Below are 21,041 nucleotides of genomic sequence, written 5' to 3' on the forward strand. Positions count from 1 at the left end.
GGTAACATGAAGTAAAAAAAAAAGTTCTCTCAAATCCAATCACCATAACTGGGGTAATACTTTGACTTCATTGCCACCGGTAGTTTAAAAATCAGTGTCATGTGAAACTAATACATCCATCTGGGCGCTGTGGCAAACCTTAAAATATTTTTCCATATTTAAGATGGAACCTTTTCCACATTTATATTCTCTGCAATTTCCTTCTCTTATAGCCGTGCCTGTGTGCTCCTTTTTCCCACAAATTTGGACAAATTAGAAGTCTCCTTTAATCTCTTGATTAGGTGCTGTTGTGATAGACGATATCCATGGAGGATGAAGATTGATTGACTCCTCTGATGCAGTTGTGAGAGTCCAAACAGTCTCGTTTCCACTGGTGATGTCACGACGTTGAAACCAGGTGCAGAGGCCACAGAGTGCATCAGTGAGGCCCACTGTAATTCAATGCACACTTTACAGCTAGTCAAAATGGCTCAATATGATCCTTTAGTGTTTCTTAACAGCATTAAGTTAAATTCCTTGAAATCATATGTTTCGAATTCACACAGCTCCAATTTCAATCATCTAATTGTGCCTGCACCTTTCATTGAGGATTTTGGTTCCTCTGTTTATGAAAATAATGGACCGTCAAGTGTTCAAAATTTCGAAATGGAGCAATGGGGCCTGGAGGGGGGAACTTAAACTTCCACCTTCACATGCATGTGTTGCTTTGGTCCTTTGATAATTTTCCACAGCTATTGTTGCATCCCTACAGGAATTCTGAAAATAAAAACAACCTATACAAACACTGCCCTGTTTTTCTGGTTTCATTTTGCTAAGAGCCTTTTTCTAAGTTTCAGGTTTCTGCTGTTGATTCAAATGAAGCTACATAGATGGATATATTCCAAATATTGCCAAACAGACCTCACTTCTCGCAAACCCTTACTAGATGGGAGGAGTCTCTAGTGCAGGAATGAACTTATATAAACCCTAACTTGTTTCCCAGCAACCAAGACTGCTAATATTGCATTTTACTACAATGAGTGTGTTATTTTTTTGTACCACTCAGGAATTGGTTGAATAGCAAAATGAGTTACTGTATTTCTGGTCATCTGCAGTTCCAGATGGGAGGATCCCACTGATTTTCTTCACAGATGAAGTTAGGTGACTGGTACTATAGTTGTAGCACTCTGAAAGCTTCAGTGGCATGCTCATCCAGTTTAATATCTAGTACAAAAAACACAGAAAAAAAAAAACAAGCAAACTCTATTGCCCCCAAGAGGGATTTTGGTAAGAAACGTCCCATTACAGATTTGAAAAATCCTGTTTAATTTACAGTATAGGCAGTGTTGGCAGCAGATAGGAGCTAAAGTTGAGTTTATTTAAGTATTATGACTGTGCGAACAGGTCTCACTCATAAAGTGTCAATATTTATGTCAGAATTCAACCTGAGCCAAAGAGTCTGGTGGTGAATGTGATCCAAACTCAATAGAGTTTGTGTGGGGATTTTCTAATATGGCTCATGTACAATAGCGTGTAAAATATGTACATATGTGTATGTACATGTAAATAAGTCTTTATTATTTATCATTATTATTATTATTATTATTATTATTATTATTATTATTAGCATTTATGTATGTGTGTATTTAAGTTGATATAAGTGATTAATGGACAGGTTTGGTCTGTAGAAGTGGGAAGTGATCTGCAATCTTGTTTGTAACTGCCCTTTATATAGATTCCTCATCCCAAATGCCATGTCTCGTTGTTGTCAGAGAAATTGTTTATCTACACCACAGTGTTGCTATGTCTGGACTCTATAAGTCTGTTCAACACTGAATTAAAGATGCAGGAGCTCTGGCCTGCAAGGCAGCACCGTGTAACTGTATACTCCCTCACTGCTCTGGCTCTATCCATCAAACCCCAGACTGGCCGACCCTCTGATGGGGTAAATGATTCCAAATCTGACTAAAGCTGTTGCTTTGGCACTGGTGTATAAATCTTGGCCTTTAATTTAATAATCCAAGCTCCAAGGGGTGAGGCACCTGAACTGTGATTGGTCAGAGGGATGGGAGTCACACAGGGGAGTCGCTGGGTACTATTTTCTCTTAGGCAGCCCCTGGTAGCCATCTGCCTACATTCCTAATTCATTCCCGATTGCTCATGGCTATATCCATGATAAACAGTGTTTCATTTTTCAAATCATTCCCTTCCTACCTTTCCCCCCCCCCTCTATTGTGTCTTGTACCCTGTCAAGCACTAAAGGTTCAAAGGATTAGTCCTCTGTTTTGCAGAACCCTGACTCTTCCCCTCGTTAATGTGCAGTGTTGGTGGTGGAGACAGGAAGAAAACACAAGTGATGGGCTGAGCTGAGGCTTTTAGTCGATTATAGTGATAATACTTCTTACAGGCTCAGATCTGGTTTCTCCTTGGTTGGTTTTAATTCAGTGGCCAGTAATTACTCTTCCTAAGGAATTTCCACTTTATGCCCCCCTGTCCATTTGTCTTCAGCCAGCAACAGCAGGTAATCTCATAAAAAAAACTGAACCTGAATAACAATGAGTAATCTGGTTCATTTTGACCACAGGTGAATAGGGAAGAAACAAAACCACCTTTTCCGTTATTATGTGCATGTTTAAAAGGTTGAATGGAGTTGAACTTGAGTTTAGATGAAGATGTGAGGCTAAATTAACAGTAAAAATGTAGATGTCACAGGAGAGGGGTTAGCTTTTGTCTATTGATACTACAACAGTACTAATCAATATGTAGGGATGGAGCTAACTGCTCCCATATGGTAGGGATTTATACTCGAGAGAGGCAAATGTGCGGTTCACTCTTGGGCAGCATTTCTGTAATGGAAACAAGTAGTTTCCTGTGATGGTCAGGTGTGGGGCAGAAATCTTTATTTATAGATGTTGACATGTCTTATCTTTGTGGTATCTGTAGGATTTGTTTGGTGTTTGCAGCTTTGTATTACAAATGTAAAACTTTGGAGGAAAAAAAACAGAGCTTAGTCTATTAGTATTTTTAGTATTTTGATTCTCAATTTTCCTCCCTAAAGAGAACGGTTGTATTTCTTTAGGATGTGGCTAAGTTGGATTCATAGGCTACGTTGCTTCTCTAAGGCATTGTATGATTTAGTTTAACTTTACTGAAAGGTACAATTTAGAAGCAGTGCTACTATCGAACGGTGTGAGTTGAAAGAGGCTTTGAGATGAAACCAGCCATTTGTAAAACTGGTGAGTGATGGAAATTCTCCTCTGATCACTGGTCACCTGTTGATTTCTTAATGAGACTCTCAATCTGAGACGCTTTCATCACTCTTCAGGAAGTAAACCGACCATCACAGCACAGTCCAGCCTAAGTGAGCATATGTGTGTCCTCATGTGCATCAGACACACTGGTGGGTGGTTAAGTGCGACCTAATGGATCATTGCCTCTCTTAGCTGTTGTCCTTTGTTTTATTAGGAAATCAGGCATGGATGACCTCATCTCCCTTGACTTCTACTTGGTCACCAGGCTGTGAGGAGCCTGTTTTGTTGTTTCAGTAGATTTCCCGTACATACAGGTCCTACATACAAGCTTTCAGATACCTGCCATGTGGCCCCGAAACTGTAAGCGATTAAGACATCACACAACAAACCAATATTTACAAAATGAAGTGATCGCAGAAGATGTTCAATGACTCCATGCAGTGCCAGCCACTGTAAAGATCTTCAGGGAAATGGAAGCAAACCACCAGATATTGGGTAATAATTGCTACACCATGGTCAATGGTTTGACACAAAGAAGGGAGGAAAGCAATTGACTATATAGTTATAGTAAGTAAGTATAATAAGACCACAGTTTCTTGTGGAGTGTCAACAGTTCTGTGACATATGTATTATTACTAATGTAATACTTGTACTGGTGCTTGCAGGGCAAAGAATAGCTGTCAGTCAGTACAAAAAATGAGAGGAAACATTTAAATACCCTTTCTTTGTTTGTTCAGGGAAGACCTTGCATATTTCAGCAAGACGATGCTAAACCACATAATGCATCCATCACAACAGCATCCACCACAACAGCATGGCTTTGCAGGAGAAGAGTCCGGGTGCTAAACTGGCCTGGCTGCAGTCCACACCTTTCACCAATAGAAAACATTTGTTGAATCATAACACAAAAAATCCAGGAACAAAGGCCCAGGGCTCTGAGCAGCTTGAATCTTACATCAGAGCACAGCACCCTGTTTTATGCCATATTCATATGTTTCAATAGTGCATAGTTTTGGGAAGAGGATGTCAGGAATGTCTGTTAAAATATTCTGCGAGAGCAAACAATTAAGTATTCATTTAGCCTTGTGGTTTTTGACTAAACGGCAAAGGTTAGTTTTCTTTAAAGTAGGTCAGAGTGAAACTTGAATTCAGTACTCACTATTAAGCCCTAGTTTCATTGACAAAATCTTGCAGGATCTTGCCCCTGCAAGGGTTTGACAAACTCAGGGAGGGTTAAAATATGACAGCAGTGTTACTTACCAGAGCAATGGTTGAAATCTAAATGAGGCCTGTAAAATGAGGAACGAGCAAGAGTACGTATTACAAAATCACTGTTTGCAATTCACAAGACAAAAAGCAGTATTGGTGTGCAGGGCTAAAATACACTGAGGCCCATAAGTGGCTCAGCCAAGGTATCTGATGTGTCATGCGTTCATGAGAATCTGTGTGTGGTTATTTATGCAAGCTTTCCTCACTGAAGACATAACCAAAGCATACATTTCAAAGACTTTCTCCTTGGTGGACTCACATCTGTCTGAGTTTATTGAAGAGAATATCCAGGTACTGCGAGGAAGGTGGATATAAGAATACTGTGCATACTTGAAACAGACTAGATGTAATCTAACCTCTTTGATGACCACAAAGGAAAATAAAATAAGGATTAGAGGTGAGAATAGAGTCAGCCTGAGGGAGGAATAGAAAGAAGGTGTATGAGAAACAAGTAGATACGTTTTATTTCGACCCATTAACAATCCGGTCTCTTGGTGAAGAATGGAAGCCTTATTTGAACAAAGACTGGTCTTACTGTATGTATATATAACATTAGGGAAATAATAATAAATTATAATAATAATATTATATTAAATAATATTTAAAACACTAAGATATCCACCTTTTTATATGATTTAATGTACCATAGTAGAGCAAATCATTAATATTGTAGAAAGCCATTTTTTTTTTTTTTTTTTGCTCATCTTGTTAATTTTGGCACAAATAATATTCCTATATGATTAAGTAACCTAGGTGTCTTTAAAGAGGATGCTCCACTCCTACTTGTTCACTCTTTTGTTTTTACTGTCAAAGTGGGACATAAAGCAGCAAAGCCAGAAGCTGTAACATATATAATAAAGCCTTTATTTGGTTTGGGCCTTGTTGAATCTGCTAAAGAGACACAAGAGTCCATCTAATCCCTGGGATACATTCCCTCCAATGCAGTCATCCGCTCCATCCCCTACTGACAGGACATTCAGCCTGCCTGTGGTCTTCACTAATGTACAGATTAGTGGAAGAGAGACTTTATTCGCCCACCTTTTCCATAACATTTCTTAATCATACACGCAAGGAATTGTTTAGCAGCTTTCCACTTCAGGGGCACAGTGAGCGCACATCCATATATATTTCCATATCATACTACCTCAGGCCTTTTTATCCTTGGCTGCCCTCAAATGTTAAAACAGACAGAGCATGATCCAAACCTGTCTCTGGAAGAGCTTAGTTTTGATGGAGCCCAGGACTTTGTTGCTCTGCATAAAAGTTAGCACGTCGGCCATCAGGGAACGGTGTCTGTATGCACATTTTGAGACACTACATCCCAGAGAGGTGAACTTAAGCAGGGCTTTCCTGAAAGAACAGAATATCTGCTCTTGGAACTGCCTCAGGACCACATTTTGAGTTTTTACTGAGATGGCAAAGGTTTTAGACCCTGGAAGAGTCTCAAACACATGTTAAAAATGAAATGGAAAGGTCAGCCAAGCCTGGGTTTCCTTTTCTGAACATTGTACATAATGTGTTATGCAAGTCAGAAAACTTGTAAATTAGAATCCTTCGGAATTTTATAATACAAACATATTGTTAATGTCAATAATGCAGCCCTGTTTTAAAAAAAGTTGTTTTATTATTTGTGTTATGTTTTTATTTTATTTTTTTTATTTGATGTTTCATCAGTCATGGGCTGGGACAGATGCATGTTTACAACTGTGTTGATTCTTTTAATAACAACTTATATTTCTTCTTTGCTGTAGGAACACAGCCATGCCAATTTAACACCTGCTCTCTTTACTTGCAGAGCTGTGCTTTTGTAGTATTTGCAAAATGTCGTGTTTTTTTTTTTTTTATTTATTCTGTTGCTGAAAAAAACAAGGCCTTCCCTGAAAAAGATGTGTTCTGGATGGCTCCATGTGTTGTTTTAAACCTGAATGTATTGTATCCTTCAGCTTCAATGGTGCCTTCACAGTATGCAACTTATCCATCCAATGCGCACTACTGTAATGCTGACTTTTGAACTCTCCACTGATAACAAACTGGATGGTCCTCCTCTTAAGCCCTAGGACATGACGTCCATGATTTCTATCTAAATTTCAAATTTTGACTCCTCAGACCACACAGTTTTTCTTTTTTCCTTTTTTAAATTATGTAGTGTAGATAATAAACCCCCAAATGTTTTTTAATTTTACACTGTGGTATGCTATTCTGAATTTTTTTACTATTTGCTCACGCAATTTTCTTAGAGTGCTGAATTTAATCCAATTCTCTCTGGGATGCTCTTTTATTATACAGAATTATAAGGTTTTGTTGCCAATTAACTTGATGTTTTTGGGTTTTTTTTGTTAGACATATTTTTAAAATTGTTAATAATCAATAGTTTTTAAATTTTGTTGTCCATAGTTGATAGGTCTTGTTTTTTTTTATATCCTATTTGTTTGATTTGCTGAATTTTCACCCTGTGGTTTGGTTAACAAACATTGCAACCTAAATTTCAGCAAGGCAGGTGTGTGTGTGTGTGTGTCTGTGTGTGTGTGTATGTGCACGCATGTCTGTGTGTAAAAAGAATCCCACTGGAATATGATAAAATGTCTGTTTTTCTGATACTAATCAATCTACAGTCTTACAGTTGGGATAATATTTTCAAATAAAACTTGTTATTCAGGAAATGGCTAACAGGCATCTCTCAAATGCCCCTACTGGGCCCTTGGATTTATACAAGTCATTTATCGAGGCTCAAATCTTGCCTCAAAAACCTCAGTGTATAAGAAACACACACACAGATAGCATTGAAAAGTACACACATAGCAAGAGCTTAGTAAAAGATAGACAAACTGCAGGCTTTACGCCTTCCTTCAGCAGATAAACATTGTCTATATGCTTTTACCCTCCAATGTCAATGTTTTGAACAAGGCTTCTCACCAAGAAAGGCAGGGTGGCTTTAAGGATAGTGTGCACTTTCTCCTCTGGTTTTCCAGGCAGTACTTGTGGAGTAAAAATCCTTTTAAAACATAAGATTAAATGATTTGTTTTGCTGAAACCAATTTGTGATTCAAATAATCAGAAATTGCAACTGACATTGTCTTAGATTTTTGTTTTTCTGTGTTTATGTAGTCATCTTTAACATTTACAATTGAGTTTTAATGGTGTAATTACTATATGCTGTTCTAAATAGAACAGAAGTTAGATGCATTTCAGTGGTATTGTGTTATGAATACAGAAACATTTCCCTGTGTCCCCATCTAAAAAAACAGTCTAGGAAGCTAATAAAGCATGCATATTTAACATTACACTCATGTTCCCTATTGTTGATTTTCTATTTGCTTTTGATTCATATCTGCCCGTGTAATATTATAATTTTGATGTATGCTGCTCAGCATGCCAAGCAGTAGGTTTCATGGTGCACGGCTGGTGTGTGCACATGTGAGTGTGTAGGTCTGACTCCGCCAGCAGTCTTATAATAGAATATGACTTAAAAGGTTAAAGGAGCAGTCTTAACTATTTTTTAAGTTTAATCATGCACGCTAACGTTTGATGGAGCCCTCCCTTTGACTGCAAAGCTTTCCTCTTCATTACCTAAAATGGAGCACCTCACAAATCAAGTGTGGCAGACCATTTTTTTTCCTCCTATGAAGGGAAAGGTGCACATTAATTAGCTTGTATTTATTTAGCTGGAAGCCTTTATAATTCCACAGGAGGAAAAAAATGTGGGGGAAGTAAAGTACACTATGCTAGATAACTGCCCTTTTCTATTTCAGCCTGTATTTTGTTAAACTCTGAGGATGGAAATTTTCAGCTGAAACAGAAAAAAGACCCACATTACATTTTGATCCAACAAACCCTCATTAGATGCAATTTTTATGCGTAAATGTGTCATATGGCCCAATAAGTGTAGCGTGATGACTGACATTTTAAAACTTGGTTTGAGTTTCAAAACATTACCAGAATTAAGGAGGAACATTTCTAATTTTTGGATGTGTTTCAATGTTGTAGATCACAAGAGTAGAGTAAGACAGTATGTATTTAAGAAGATGGAGATAGAAAAGGACAACGCAGCAGGGAAGGTGTTTCTCACTACATTAATCTCCCCCACGCAGTGGCTAACAAAGTGATGATAAGGCTGAAAGAGACTGTGGTCCTCTGGAGAAGGATTACTTTAAGTGCAAATAGTGAGGAATTGTGATCTTGAGGGAACAACATTTCATCATATTTCAGGTTGAGGCTAGAGTTGAAGTTAGTGTGGTAGGTTGACTGTTGCAAAATGAGACCATAAGCATAAATATGAACAATCAGTATATTTATCTGGTGTGGTGCGGTTTGTCAAAAAAAAGGAAACGACACAAGGTGCCGTTTTGTTCCATCTTGACATCTCGTGTTTAAAGTATTTTTTGTTAGAGGATTTAACTCACAGGAGAAGGAGTGCAATGTGTTGTTTTTTTTGTTTTTTTTTTGGTGGGCGCCAAACTCATATTTGAATGTAATTCTTCTTGGACTTGAAGTGTAATTTGTTCAAGGACTCACAGCTGTATCTCCCAGAGCTGTTTGAATTCCATGAGACCACCATGCAAATCATCCTCAGTTTAATCAAAACGTCCCAACACAAAATGATACACTGCATCAGCTCTGGTGACTCAAAGAGTCAAAAACAATCCTGGATCACTGAGAGAAGGCACATAATTGTCATCTGCTGCAGTGTGCAGAGCCGAACCACTATATCCACGTGAGCTTGTAGGCTAGTGTGCAAATTTGCTGTGGTAAAAAGTAAAGTAAGCAAGGTAAGCTACCTCATTATAGCAGCTCTTCACCGCTTGCTACCAACTTGGAAATTATGACAGATGCGCAGGGAAGTCTCTCTCTCCCCTCCTTTCTCTCCCTTGCCTATTGTGTAGATATGATGTGACCCCGTGGCTGAGTCTAAACAAGGCAATCAACCTTGTTTTATGGACTTGCACTGAGCCACTGATTTTTCCCTCTGTTGAGCCAAATTAGTCTTAAAGAAGCAGGTAGTAATGGTGTCAGAAAATCAGCACCAATAGGAACACATTTTTCTCATGTTCTGTTTCCAATAGCCTTCACACTCTTTTTATGTTCCACAGCATCTGCTATTGCTGCAAGGCTCTACCCGTTCAAACTTTCATTTGGTCCCTCTATATCTTCCGTGTTGGGTTGGTTTTCACAGACCAGAGTCTTTAACTTAAGTGACAGATTGTGGAAGCTCAGTTGGGTGCGCTAGCTAGTTTGGAAAAAAACAGAGTGGTGCACAGACAAGCATAAAATGGGTATTTATTGCAATGAAAACCATATTGTACTCTTTGATGTGGCCCATGACCCCTATGAATCAAAATATAAAAGTATCTGGGGCTCAGGAAGGAGCATGGTTGTCCACCAATCCTAGGGTTGGCAGTTCAATCCCCAGCTGCTTTTGTCCATATCTCAGAGTGTCCTTGGGCAAGTCACTGAAACCCAAGATGCTCCTAGTGGTCAGGCAAACACCTTGAATGGAATCTGCTGTCATCAGTGTGTGAATGGGTGAATGAGAAGCCGCAGTAAAGCACTTTGGGTACGAGTAAGGTAAAAAAGGACCAAATGCAGACCATTTACTGTACCATTTACTAATTAGACTTCCCTGAGTCTGGCACTTTTTTCACTTTCTGATTGAAAGTTGAAGGAGACAATAGCACTGACAAACTTTTCTTTTAATTATAAAGCTACTACCACCAGCTATTTGGCTTAGAATAGGATAAAGAATGGAAACACTGAAACTGCTACAGTACTCTGTCAATCAATACCAGTGGATTAAACACAGGATTCATTGTTTCACAGAAAGGCTGAGTTGCTTATCACTGGGCAGGGCCAGGTTAGATGTTTTCCCCCTATTTTCCAAAATGTGTTAAACTACCCAGCTATATCATTCTGATTATAATAATACCAATTCCAAAAACAAATGAAATATTTTAAACACGGAAAGGTGAATTCATTATTCCTTGTCTTGTGGAAGAATGAAGCTGCAGCTTGGTAAAAGGAAAAACACGCTGTAGCAAGATGGTGTACACTTGTTTCTGCTGGGGTCTTCCCTCACTGTCTTTACAGGGAAGCTTAAAAGGATGAGCGCTATGAGGAAGCACCTGGTATCCATTTAGAGTACATGCTATTGTGTTTGTGCAATGCAGCACAAAGGGGGAGGTGGGGAGAGGGTGCTGGTGTACATAGCCAGTTGAGAATTTGGCCAAAAAACTGGTGTCATGATCAAGAGCATAAAGGGACAATTAGGTAACTTGGAGCAAAAGGAAAAACTGTAATGCAGTGAGATGAAAGGGTTATGGTTTTCTTAATGGCAACTTGTCTTTAGGTTTCTTGCTGGGAGGGTGACCAAGATCATTTCATCATGTCGTCTTGGAAACAGTTCTGATTTTCAGGCGTGCACATTCATGTACATTCATTACCTTTGAACTCTGAACTCACATCCTTCTCTTGTTAATATCATTTGTAACCTTTGTGGAGCCATTTTACTGGAAATGTATCTGTTCGTCTTGTGTATCCAAGGAATCCGCTTATCTGATGTTGACTTCCTGAGATCTTGCCTGTAAACAGACCTGAAGTCTGCTCCTCCGTCTAAAAATCACCACTAGGTCTCATGGGTGAGTGAAAGAGGAAACTGAAAGGAAGGAGAGAAGATGCGTGGAAAGGAAGGAAAGAATGGGTTGTGAAGGGATGAGATGAGATGAAGTCAGTTGTACAGTTGGAATTGAGCTAAAAAACAGAAGGTTAGATGGTTTCAGTCTGAATGTGTGTTTCCTGAGGCAGGTTTGAGGGTTGAAACATTACATTTAAAATGTGGTAATAACAAATATAAACACCATGTACCTCATCCTGTCCTCTTTTCCTTCTGTGTTCCTGTTCTCTCTTTCTTTACTCTGCCTCTCCCAGTCCTCTACCTAATATTGTAATAGTCCAACTGTGGTTAATGTTATTAGAGCTCCAGCAATAGCCTCCATTCCAACTAAAATAAAACGTCTCCAAAACCTGCAGAAACCTTACAGCTGGACCTTGAGTAACTTAAGACTTCAGAGCTCTGTCACTGCTTCCCGGTACATGTTACATTCACTTTTCAGATCTGCTCCAGACCCTTTGTTAAAGCAGAACATAGATGTTGTGCTATTGTCATATGAGATACCACTGTTTGGTATGAGATTTCAGGAGACAAAGGTGAATTTTTTTTGCTTTTACTGAATTTGGTTGTATAGGTACAGTACTTATTGTCTGGACTGCATTTTAGGAAAGTACTTCAAATATTAGGAATGTCCCTGTGCCACGTTTTCCCAGATAAGTACAAGTACATTTGAGTCCTTGGCCTTACAGAGTTCTGATTCAAGTACCAAACTGTTGTGCTTCTGGTATACGTTGCTGGACAGTAAAATCCTCATCAATCTACTGCTGAGTTAAGCTAAAGAAACTGGCAGACACCGCTATTCCAAATAGCAGTGTGGACACATCTAAAGACTAATTAAGGCTTTCCAAGACTAGACAGTTCCCAGTTAAACACTGTTTCCACAAACTGTCCTAGAGTTTCTGACAGTCTGGAAGAGTCACACACCTTCTGACTAGAAGATCTGAGGTAGACAAACCCCACAAGAATGAAAATTGTTGCATCTTCTTCTGCCAAAACAAATATGCTGGTGAGCAGCTTTTTATAAATTGAACAACTTTGGCTCAAAAGAACAAAAATTAAAAAAAAAGAAAAGAAAGAAAAGCAAAAAGCACAGACCATGTAATATCCTATATGGAGAGTCATTTACAACACTGACTCTAGAGTCTACAGAGGATTGCAGAGGTTTAAAAACTTTGTAAATCAACAGAATATTCAGGTTCTTGTTAATGTAGATTTCTCTCAGTCGTCACTGATGTTAATGTTTAAATAAAATATGAGAATAACTGTTTTCCACTGGATCTTCAGCAGAGCAGAGCTTGCAGTCAACTGGAGTAGGAATACAAGTACGCAGGGGCAGTATCAGACCCGTAATATCAGTATCAAATATATCTGTTATATTTTGTTAGTGAAAGTATGGTTGAATCAGTGTTTTCTCAAAGCTGTTCTTGAGAAAGTTACCGAAAAAAGTATACAACTCTTAAGTGTTGATAGCCAGTAAGAAGTGAACCATGGTGAAAGTCACATTATTTTGACAAGTACAGTCTTGCTACTCCGTTCTGACAGCGGACAAGCATTAAAATATCGTTCACTTTAGGACCCTATGCAGCAGTCATAAATGCAAAAAAACTGATCCTGACACAATTGTACATAAACACACATAAAAACTGTTGGAGGAAATAGGTGGTCAGGTTCGGCCTATCAGCTTGGCTGCAGCTGTCTGTGTCACTGGATTAGGTGTAACACCTCATCATCGTCTGTGGAGAGCTAATTATCTTATGCCCAGCAGCCAGCGGGAGCCCACTAATGCTCGAGGGCACTGCAGTGGAGTACGACTGCAGTTCTTCTGTACAGAGCAGTTAGGGCCGTGTAAAGCATCAACAAGCCCACTCATGTTCTTGTGTACATGTGTGCACACTCGGCTTACACACATGCATACATTACATACAGACAGTCTGCAGTAGCTCAACATACACTGTCAGACTGTACTCGGCAGTTGTGCGGCGCCGCTCCAAAAAAAGAAACTGAATAGCTTTAATCGTGGGAGAGCGGTGAATGGCCGGTTGATTTCAGCATGTGTGTTCATTTCCTGGTCTTCAATCCCACAGTCCATTTGGCTCCGGACACTCTGGTGATGCTAACCATGCAATTCGTGGAAACCCAGTATTCCAGTATTTTTTTTTTTAATAACACATTTACCATTCAGGAGAGAATTACAAAGAAAAGCCAATGATTAGCTGTCATGCTATTTCTAATTGTGCAAATACTAGGAATTATTCCTTGCAAGTGTTTCAAACAAAAATGCACAATTACATTTAGTCTGTTTTCAATGTTGACTTCAAACATGCAGTAAATTAAAGGGAAACCAAAACCTGCACTTGTCTTTTCAGCAGTGCCAGTTCAAAAATGCCACAACAGAAAAAACTGCAAAAGGCATGGCACATCAATGAATTGACTAATCTAGTGGTGTGAATTGATGGAACAACTTAGGAGGAGAGAGAAAAGCAAAGGCAAAAGAAAGGTCTCTCTCTCAGGAGAAGCCGGGAGATTGTTTTTGGCTGATCCACCATCCATGTCTGGACATGACAGTCTACCTTTAAAAATGATACCTCCAAGACATTTTGTCACAAAGTTATTTTTACTATTGAAAGCTGTATATGGTAAGATAATAAGCAAAAACAAAAATCAATAGTACACATCAAAAAGAAACTGGAAGTATGAAAATGAAATGCACATAGTGACCCAGAGCTGAATGAATCAAAAGTAGCAGGAAAAACAGAGTAATGTAAAGAATGGTACTACAAGAAGTGTAAATGAATAGTACTAAACTTAGAACTTTAGTGGAAAACTTTTAAAACCACATTGGCATTTGGCATTGGATTTATTGTGAGGATTTGCTATGAGCTGCACATTGCAGTGGTCTTTTGTGATTCTCCATGTTTCTCCACCAAGATACTCGGCATATGAATACAATGGTCACACGAATCTAAATTTGTGACGTTAATCAATAACACATTGGATCTAGTGCACATCAACATTGCTTGAATTTGTGTCATGCTGTAAATTTGTGCCCTGTGGGTTTTCTCCGGTTAGTATTCCGGTTTCCAGCCACAGTCCAAACACATGCAGTGTAAAAAGGGCTGTAGCTGCTAAGTTTGCATGAGACACATTGTTTAATTTTTTCAGTATGTTTCAGCTTCACAAATGCTGCATGTCCTGTGTTATACTTCAGCTTTAGCAAAAGGACCAATGAAACACTGTTTTTGAGTTACAGAAGTAAACAAAACGGTGACTGGACATCAAGTTGGAAGGAAGAGCTGGAGTGTCATGTGCATGCCATTGAATATCTTTATTGAGCTTTATTTATGCAGGATGAAAATGTCCATATCCCCATTGCACACGGGGGGATGACCAAATGGCTTCATGAGGATGAAATCGATGGCAGTCATATCCTGAGCTGTCTTCAATTAGCCAGATGCCATGATCCCAAAAGAGCATTTAAGCATGTTATATGGCTCTTTCCAGTGTGTATGAAAAATATGGGAAAATAATTAAATTGTAATTTTTTTTAGAGCAATATTAAGTTTGCAATTTAACGAAGCGGATATTTTTCTTTTAGTCTATACCGTGTATGTCAAAATAGCTATTATTGATAGTGCTGAGATGGTCTTATTACTGACTAGGACATACACGTCTCTTTTGTGAACACACACGCACAATAGTGAACATCCCCAAGACAATTAAACACGGTCATTCAACCATTCTGTATCAGTTCCATCCTGGACACAAAGTTGGTTGGCAAATGACCATCAAAATCCCAGCTGACTATCCCCTTTCTCAACCTCAGCAGTGTTCTTCACAACATACACACTGAGCTTTGAGGATGATCTCCATTAAGTTAACTCTGCATTTAGAACCTACTTTGATATAAAGCAGTGTCATACTCTTGCACATTTAGCAAATGATGCTTGCTGCCTGGTACCAAGTTAAGCCAACCTACCGAATGTTGGGGTTGCATCAGCAGACACATTCATACCTGTATTGATTCTTCAGTTGTCACCACAACCAGCTGGTGCTTTTTCAATGTCTGAGGACTTTTGTGGTGTTAACACAACAAATTGCCTGATGTTAGATCAACATCACTGTATACAAATCCAATCACAATTACCAATTCACTAATGAGTCTTTGCAGTATTGAGTTCGGTTAAATTAAACCCAAGCATCCACTTAAAAAAACACACTCTGAGTGTGGTTGATTATAGCTGATCAGAAGAAATTTACTTTGGTGAAGTGACCATCCTAGTCTGCTTGGTTTTACTTTTTTATGGATCTCCTTTGGTCTATGTGCAAATACTGCAGATCTTCCCTACAATGCACAATCCACGTACGTAGCTCCCAGACATCTTTGATGCAGTTGCTTTTAGGCAAAACAAAAGAACCATGTGTGTAAATCAACACACAAAGCTGAGCTCACCTCTTTCTTTGTGCACTCACAGAAAACACTCCATTACTGAGCAAAATACTAGAGGTTGTTGTGCAGAGGAGATTGACTTATTCACAGAAGTAGTATATATATATATATATAGAATATTAAGTTCCTCTCCCTTAAGTATTAATATGGCCGGCATAAACCACTGCTTTGAGGTGGAGCACTTTTCATATAGCATGGTCTTAAGTTTCAGACTTTAAAAGGCTAAAAACTTTCCTCTTTTCATCCTCATTACGGCTGTGCTTTTGCAGTTGCCTTTTTTTTTTTAGGAAATACTAACCAGTACATTTATTGAAGCAAACCTGCTAACAACCAGCTTTCATATTATAATATAACTAGGCTCATTAATAAACTCAATGGTTGTAAGAGAACTTGTTCTTTTCCATTGTCCTTCATTGGTTTTGGCCAAGTTAATACTCTTCAGTCATCTTCACCTATTCAACAGCAATTCATATTATGCTAGGGAAAAGAAAATTTGCTGTCTGCTGTTCATTTTTTCAATCTCCAACCATCTTATCCATTGGGTAATAAACATGATCCATTCCAGTCTTATCTGTAATTAGTATAAGTCAATGTATGGTGTTCATGGCGTGTTTACAAGTGTGGCTTTAAGAGCTTGGTTACGGAAAATATGTATAAGAAAAGTATTTATCTTTTGCTGTTCATATGCTGGCTGCTATTCAGACCAAAATTAGACCACTGGAAAGGGGATGAGAGCTTTCATCTTTTCCTCTAATGATATGCCTATAGATTGTTTTTAATCACACCAGTCCACAGCACGGACAGAAAGTGAATCACAAATGGATGAAAAGGAAACAAATTTAAGCATATGTTACCCGAGATCTGCCCTGTAGTCAGGTAAATGTGCTAAGTTAGTCTTTATCTATAATCAATACTGACCACACTTGCCCGCTTGCATTACCTGCTTCTTGATACTTAAATCAGCGTTTGTCTTATAGGGACAGGATGTACATATTGAGAGTTCGAGGCCCTTTTACATCTGCTTCTTTCGTGCTACTTCTTTTATGAATCAAGGCCAGCATGTGTAAAATGTTTAAAAATAAGGCCCAGCACCTCTTCTGGTGAACTCTGGAACAAATTGGATGCCGCCAAGTAATTTCACAAAGAAAGACGCTGAGTTCTCAGGTTTGCCCACAGTGGCAGCTTCCTTTCCCACCAGCCACATAAATATTCTCAGACTACGATACCCCTGCTGCAGTCTTGGCCCTTGTTTTTTTGTCTTTTTAAGCTCTTGGTACAGCTATAGCTTCCAGATGCTGTCTCCAATGTCTTTTTAGGGAAAAGAAGTGAACTAATCTAATAACAAAGGTGAGCGGCACATGAGAAGCCTGGAAGGTGGAGAATAATATTAGCGCATCTTGGTATATCCAAGCTCTAGCAGTAGTCTAGCAGACATTTGTAAAGGCGCCCAGACCACCTCTGTCACGGGGAATTACTGAGTGTTAAAAAATTGTGAACAGATTGCCCACAACTCCCACCATATCATTTCTTTTTAAATATAAAAGCAATAGTGCCTGTTAGAAGAAAATGGCACACTGGAAGATTATTGTGATTAATGTTGATCAGTCATCATCATGAATAATGAAATCACTGTTTTCCCCTTTGCTTCTTCATACTAAGCCCTTATTTGGAAATTAACTTCCATTCTTTCCCCAAGATATTTTTCCAGACCTCCATATGGCGCTTTTATCTACTGACAGAGAGAGCAAGTTGTATGTATTTATTCATTTATTTGGGGGAATGGAGTGGAAAATAGTGTTTTCCGTGCTAATTTAACCAGTTCAAAGGGATCAATCTGAGGAGAGAAATTCCCAAGAAATAGCATTAAATTGTCTCAGTGAGCATGATTCTTATCATGCGGGCCCTGGCCTGTGCTGCACACAATCAGGAGAAACGCTGCATCTGAGGCTACATCTGTGGAAACTGTGAGTGGGGTCTTTTGAAAGCAAACAATATCTCATTGGTGAAAGTAGATAACTGTGCTGGCTGTTGTGTGTAGACTTTTTAAGACTTCAAAAAGTGTTTTAATTGCAGCACGTATACGGCGGTATGAGATATTTATAACAGAATCAGTCCTTCTGCTCTGCATTCCAGTGCAATAAGCCTGAAGGACTGCCTGGGACTCGACGCTGTCAAGAAGTTATGTTTGAGAGAGCCAAGGAGAATCATTGAGATTCAACAGCCCAACTGAGTTTGTCATTTAATTTTTTTTTCTTCTAAGAAAAACACCCTGACTGTCACTCTTTTATACTAACCCAGGGGAGGGCTACCTTTCTATCCAGAGACTGTCAAGAAGGAAAAGTGTTATTTAGAAATTCACAGGAGAAAAATGCATGGTATTCATCCAACGCAGACACGACCCAAACGTTAGTCTGTGCCATCAAAAAGACACAGCTGTCCTCACTCTCTTCGGCTGTCATACTCTGTGTTTCTGATCCCCAAGGACTACTGCCTCTGCCAAATTTCCCATCCTCTCCATCTTCCACCCTCAACCACTTCCTCTTTTACGTTCTATCACTGCCTTAATTTCCTCACTCCAATTTCTTGTTCACTTCCTCTTTTGCTCTCCAAGTTTCTCTTGCACTAACCCTCCTTTTTTTTTTCTCTGAGCCTCCAACGTTTTCCTCTTTTCCTTCCTCCCTACAGAATTAGGCTGTGCTGCAGTGTGCTGGTGAGATGCTAATTAGCAGGTGGTGTAGAGAGAGGCATGGGCATCCTTTCACATAAACACAAGGAAATGTGTTGACACTGAAACCACATGGACTAGCATTACTGTTTATAGCAATCACCTGAAGAACTGATTAATGTTTGAGTTAATCAGTGGGACAGGAAGGAATTCAACTGTGGTTGTGCGATTGACAGAGTGGTGGAAAAAGAGAGAGACCAGTAATACAGATCTCAGTGTATTAACGTACTCAGTTGATATCTTTCTGCAGGGATATAAGCATGTGTATGTATGGCATATAATTAAATAGATTGCAGTATTTCACCAAATGTCTTTAATTGTTAAAGCTACACGTCTTTGTGTATAATTCTGGGAGGTGAGGGTTTGTTTTATTTGAGTGAAATATTATTATGTAATATTTATTGAAATGTTTACATTTTAATTTCCACAGTGCCACTTTCTGGTGATGTTATTATACGGGCCTGATTCCCACTCACTGTCCTTGGAGCCGAAAGCTGTCTTATCAATCCAAATTGAAAATAAAACTGTTAATATATTTTTATGTGAGGAAAACATACATAATGTATCAGTGTAAAATATATTTTTCACTTGGCATAACCACACATTTCTATGGAGCTTTCGCCTCAGCTGTTTAATAGATTTGAGATCTGTTTGAGGTGCTTATCGCCCATTTTGATGAGTTGGATGGAGGGACTCTTGGCCTCAGGATGACGTCTTTTAAACCCGTTTAGCATCAGGCCTCTTTACAAAAAAAATGTCATGAGATAAGTGACTACACAAGTCTAAACTCAAGATCTGGGTGACTCTGTGTTACTTCAGAAGTCCCCATATTTTACTTTGTCATTTTCAAAAAGCGCCTGAGCCACCACTGTTTTCTGACTGGTTCTTCTGTTCTACAGCTAGAGTGGAGACACCAAAGGAAGAGTGTTGAGGTTATTAGATTTTATTATCTTTATAGTTTTTTACATGGTGTATTTCCTTTTAATGTGGGTAGCACTAAATATAGAGGCGGTTGGGGGAAAAAAGTTATTCATTAATTTGGTTTTCTTGGTCTTGTAGAGGCCTAGATGCTTGATGTGAAAACTGATGTGAAACTGCCATCACTTTTGTATTAGTTTTAAAAGGTGCTTTTGGTGCTACTGTAAAGTGGACTCTGTTCTTTTTTTTTTTTGATCGTGATAATCTAATCTTTGGTAATGGCTCTTCAAAAATTGCATAACTTCCTAACTTTCAGTTTGGTTAATGGACAGCCTTAATTATGTCCCTGATATGAGCACAATAGACTGATGCTTTATTGCTGCTGGGACTGGCAACATTAGACATGAGTTTGAACTTCGAGGGGTTTTAATGTGATTTAACAGTTTTAGGCAAGGGAACCATAGCCTGTGGGGTCACTGCATTATGATGTATGCTGATCACTGTCAAATTGCTACAGAAAAAGAGTGGCTTCTTACTGAGTCTTAGTCAAATTCCTGATGTATTTCCTTGTTCTGGCCACAGCATGGCACTCTTCAAATTGAAATGTGACCTCCTTCTTGACAGTTCTGTCCTTTTAGCTGTGACATTTTGAGTCAATTCTGGAGCATCATGTGAGACTCCCACTGTCTTCATTGCAACCCGTTCCCCGTATTTAGATTTCATGATGAATGCCATCCGTGACAAATCAATCACACATGCCCATCAGTGAAGGGACAGTGCTTGAACTGGGCACAGTGGAGTTTAGGTGGAGCTTTCTTTCAAATCAGAACATGACTCCACAGAATTTAATTCATTTTCCTCCCGACCCACTGTTTTTTTTCCCTTTCTTTTCTTTTTTCTTTTTTTGTATTACTGTAAAAGGTCCCTCTTTTAAAGATCCCGAATGTGCACTTTGTCTTCCCAGTCAACTCTGAGACTGACATCAGCATAGATATCTCATTATTCTCCAAGGGATCTCCAAGGGAGGGCAGTGCTATCAAGTGGAGTGTTGCTATAAAATAAATTGAATGTTCCATTGAGGCAAGTGTTGAAGGTGATGGACAGCGAGGGCCCCAGGTTAGGACCACAGCTCTCTGCCTTGGGCGCTGCAGACTGGGACCTGGGCAGAGCAGCTGGATGACTGGCTGGAAAATAAAGGTTGCAATCAGAATTAAACATGAGCAACCTGACCAGTGCAGTATGTTGGCCATCCGTCACTCTCTGCCGCTTGGAGAGGCTACCTGTGCGTATCCAGTGGGCCTGTCAGGTATTGGAATAGACACAGTTGGCTGCACAGAGCTAGAATCAGAATTGCAGATGGGGTAGGAGAGGGAAAAGTAGAATAAAGCCAATCGATGTGGAGTGAACGGCTACAGAATATAGCCAAAGATAGGTTGTCACTATTTTCTTGCTTTTGGCTAAAGATAATGTTAGGCTATAGCTCCATTTGTCATCTTAGTGTGACCTTTAAGTTCTGACTCTGAAATTCACAGCTTATGACAGTAAGTGACTTTAATTCAACGCTTGGCCTGAAAATCTTTATTTATGTGTTCATTTAAAGCAGGGCTCTGTTTCTGACCTGGATTCTATTAGGGATATTCCAAACTCAGAGTGTAGCAATTGACTACTCAGTGGTTTGTCTAAAGAATTTGGTCTCCAGAAATGTCTGTGTTTACAGTGTTTTAGGATTTACTCTACACTTAAGAAAAACATTTTTGACTATTTTAATGATTAGCCTGTGTGTCCGAGAGT

The 21,041-nt window shown here is 39.1% G+C and overlaps 1 long non-coding RNA gene across 1 annotated transcript in view; it reads left to right on the forward strand.

The window, feature by feature from the left end:
- Positions 1 to 760, forward strand: part of LOC137131815 (uncharacterized) — a 23,046-nt gene extending 22,286 nt beyond the window's left edge. The window contains exon 3 of the long non-coding RNA XR_010915042.1: positions 282 to 760. This is a non-coding gene — a long non-coding RNA (uncharacterized lncRNA). The remainder of the gene's footprint in view (positions 1 to 281) is intronic.
- The last annotated feature ends 20,281 nt before the right edge of the window (positions 761 to 21,041 follow it).

Source organism: Channa argus, chromosome 8 (assembly GCF_033026475.1).
Source record: "Channa argus isolate prfri chromosome 8, Channa argus male v1.0, whole genome shotgun sequence".
Lineage (NCBI taxonomy): Eukaryota > Metazoa > Chordata > Actinopteri > Anabantiformes > Channidae > Channa > Channa argus.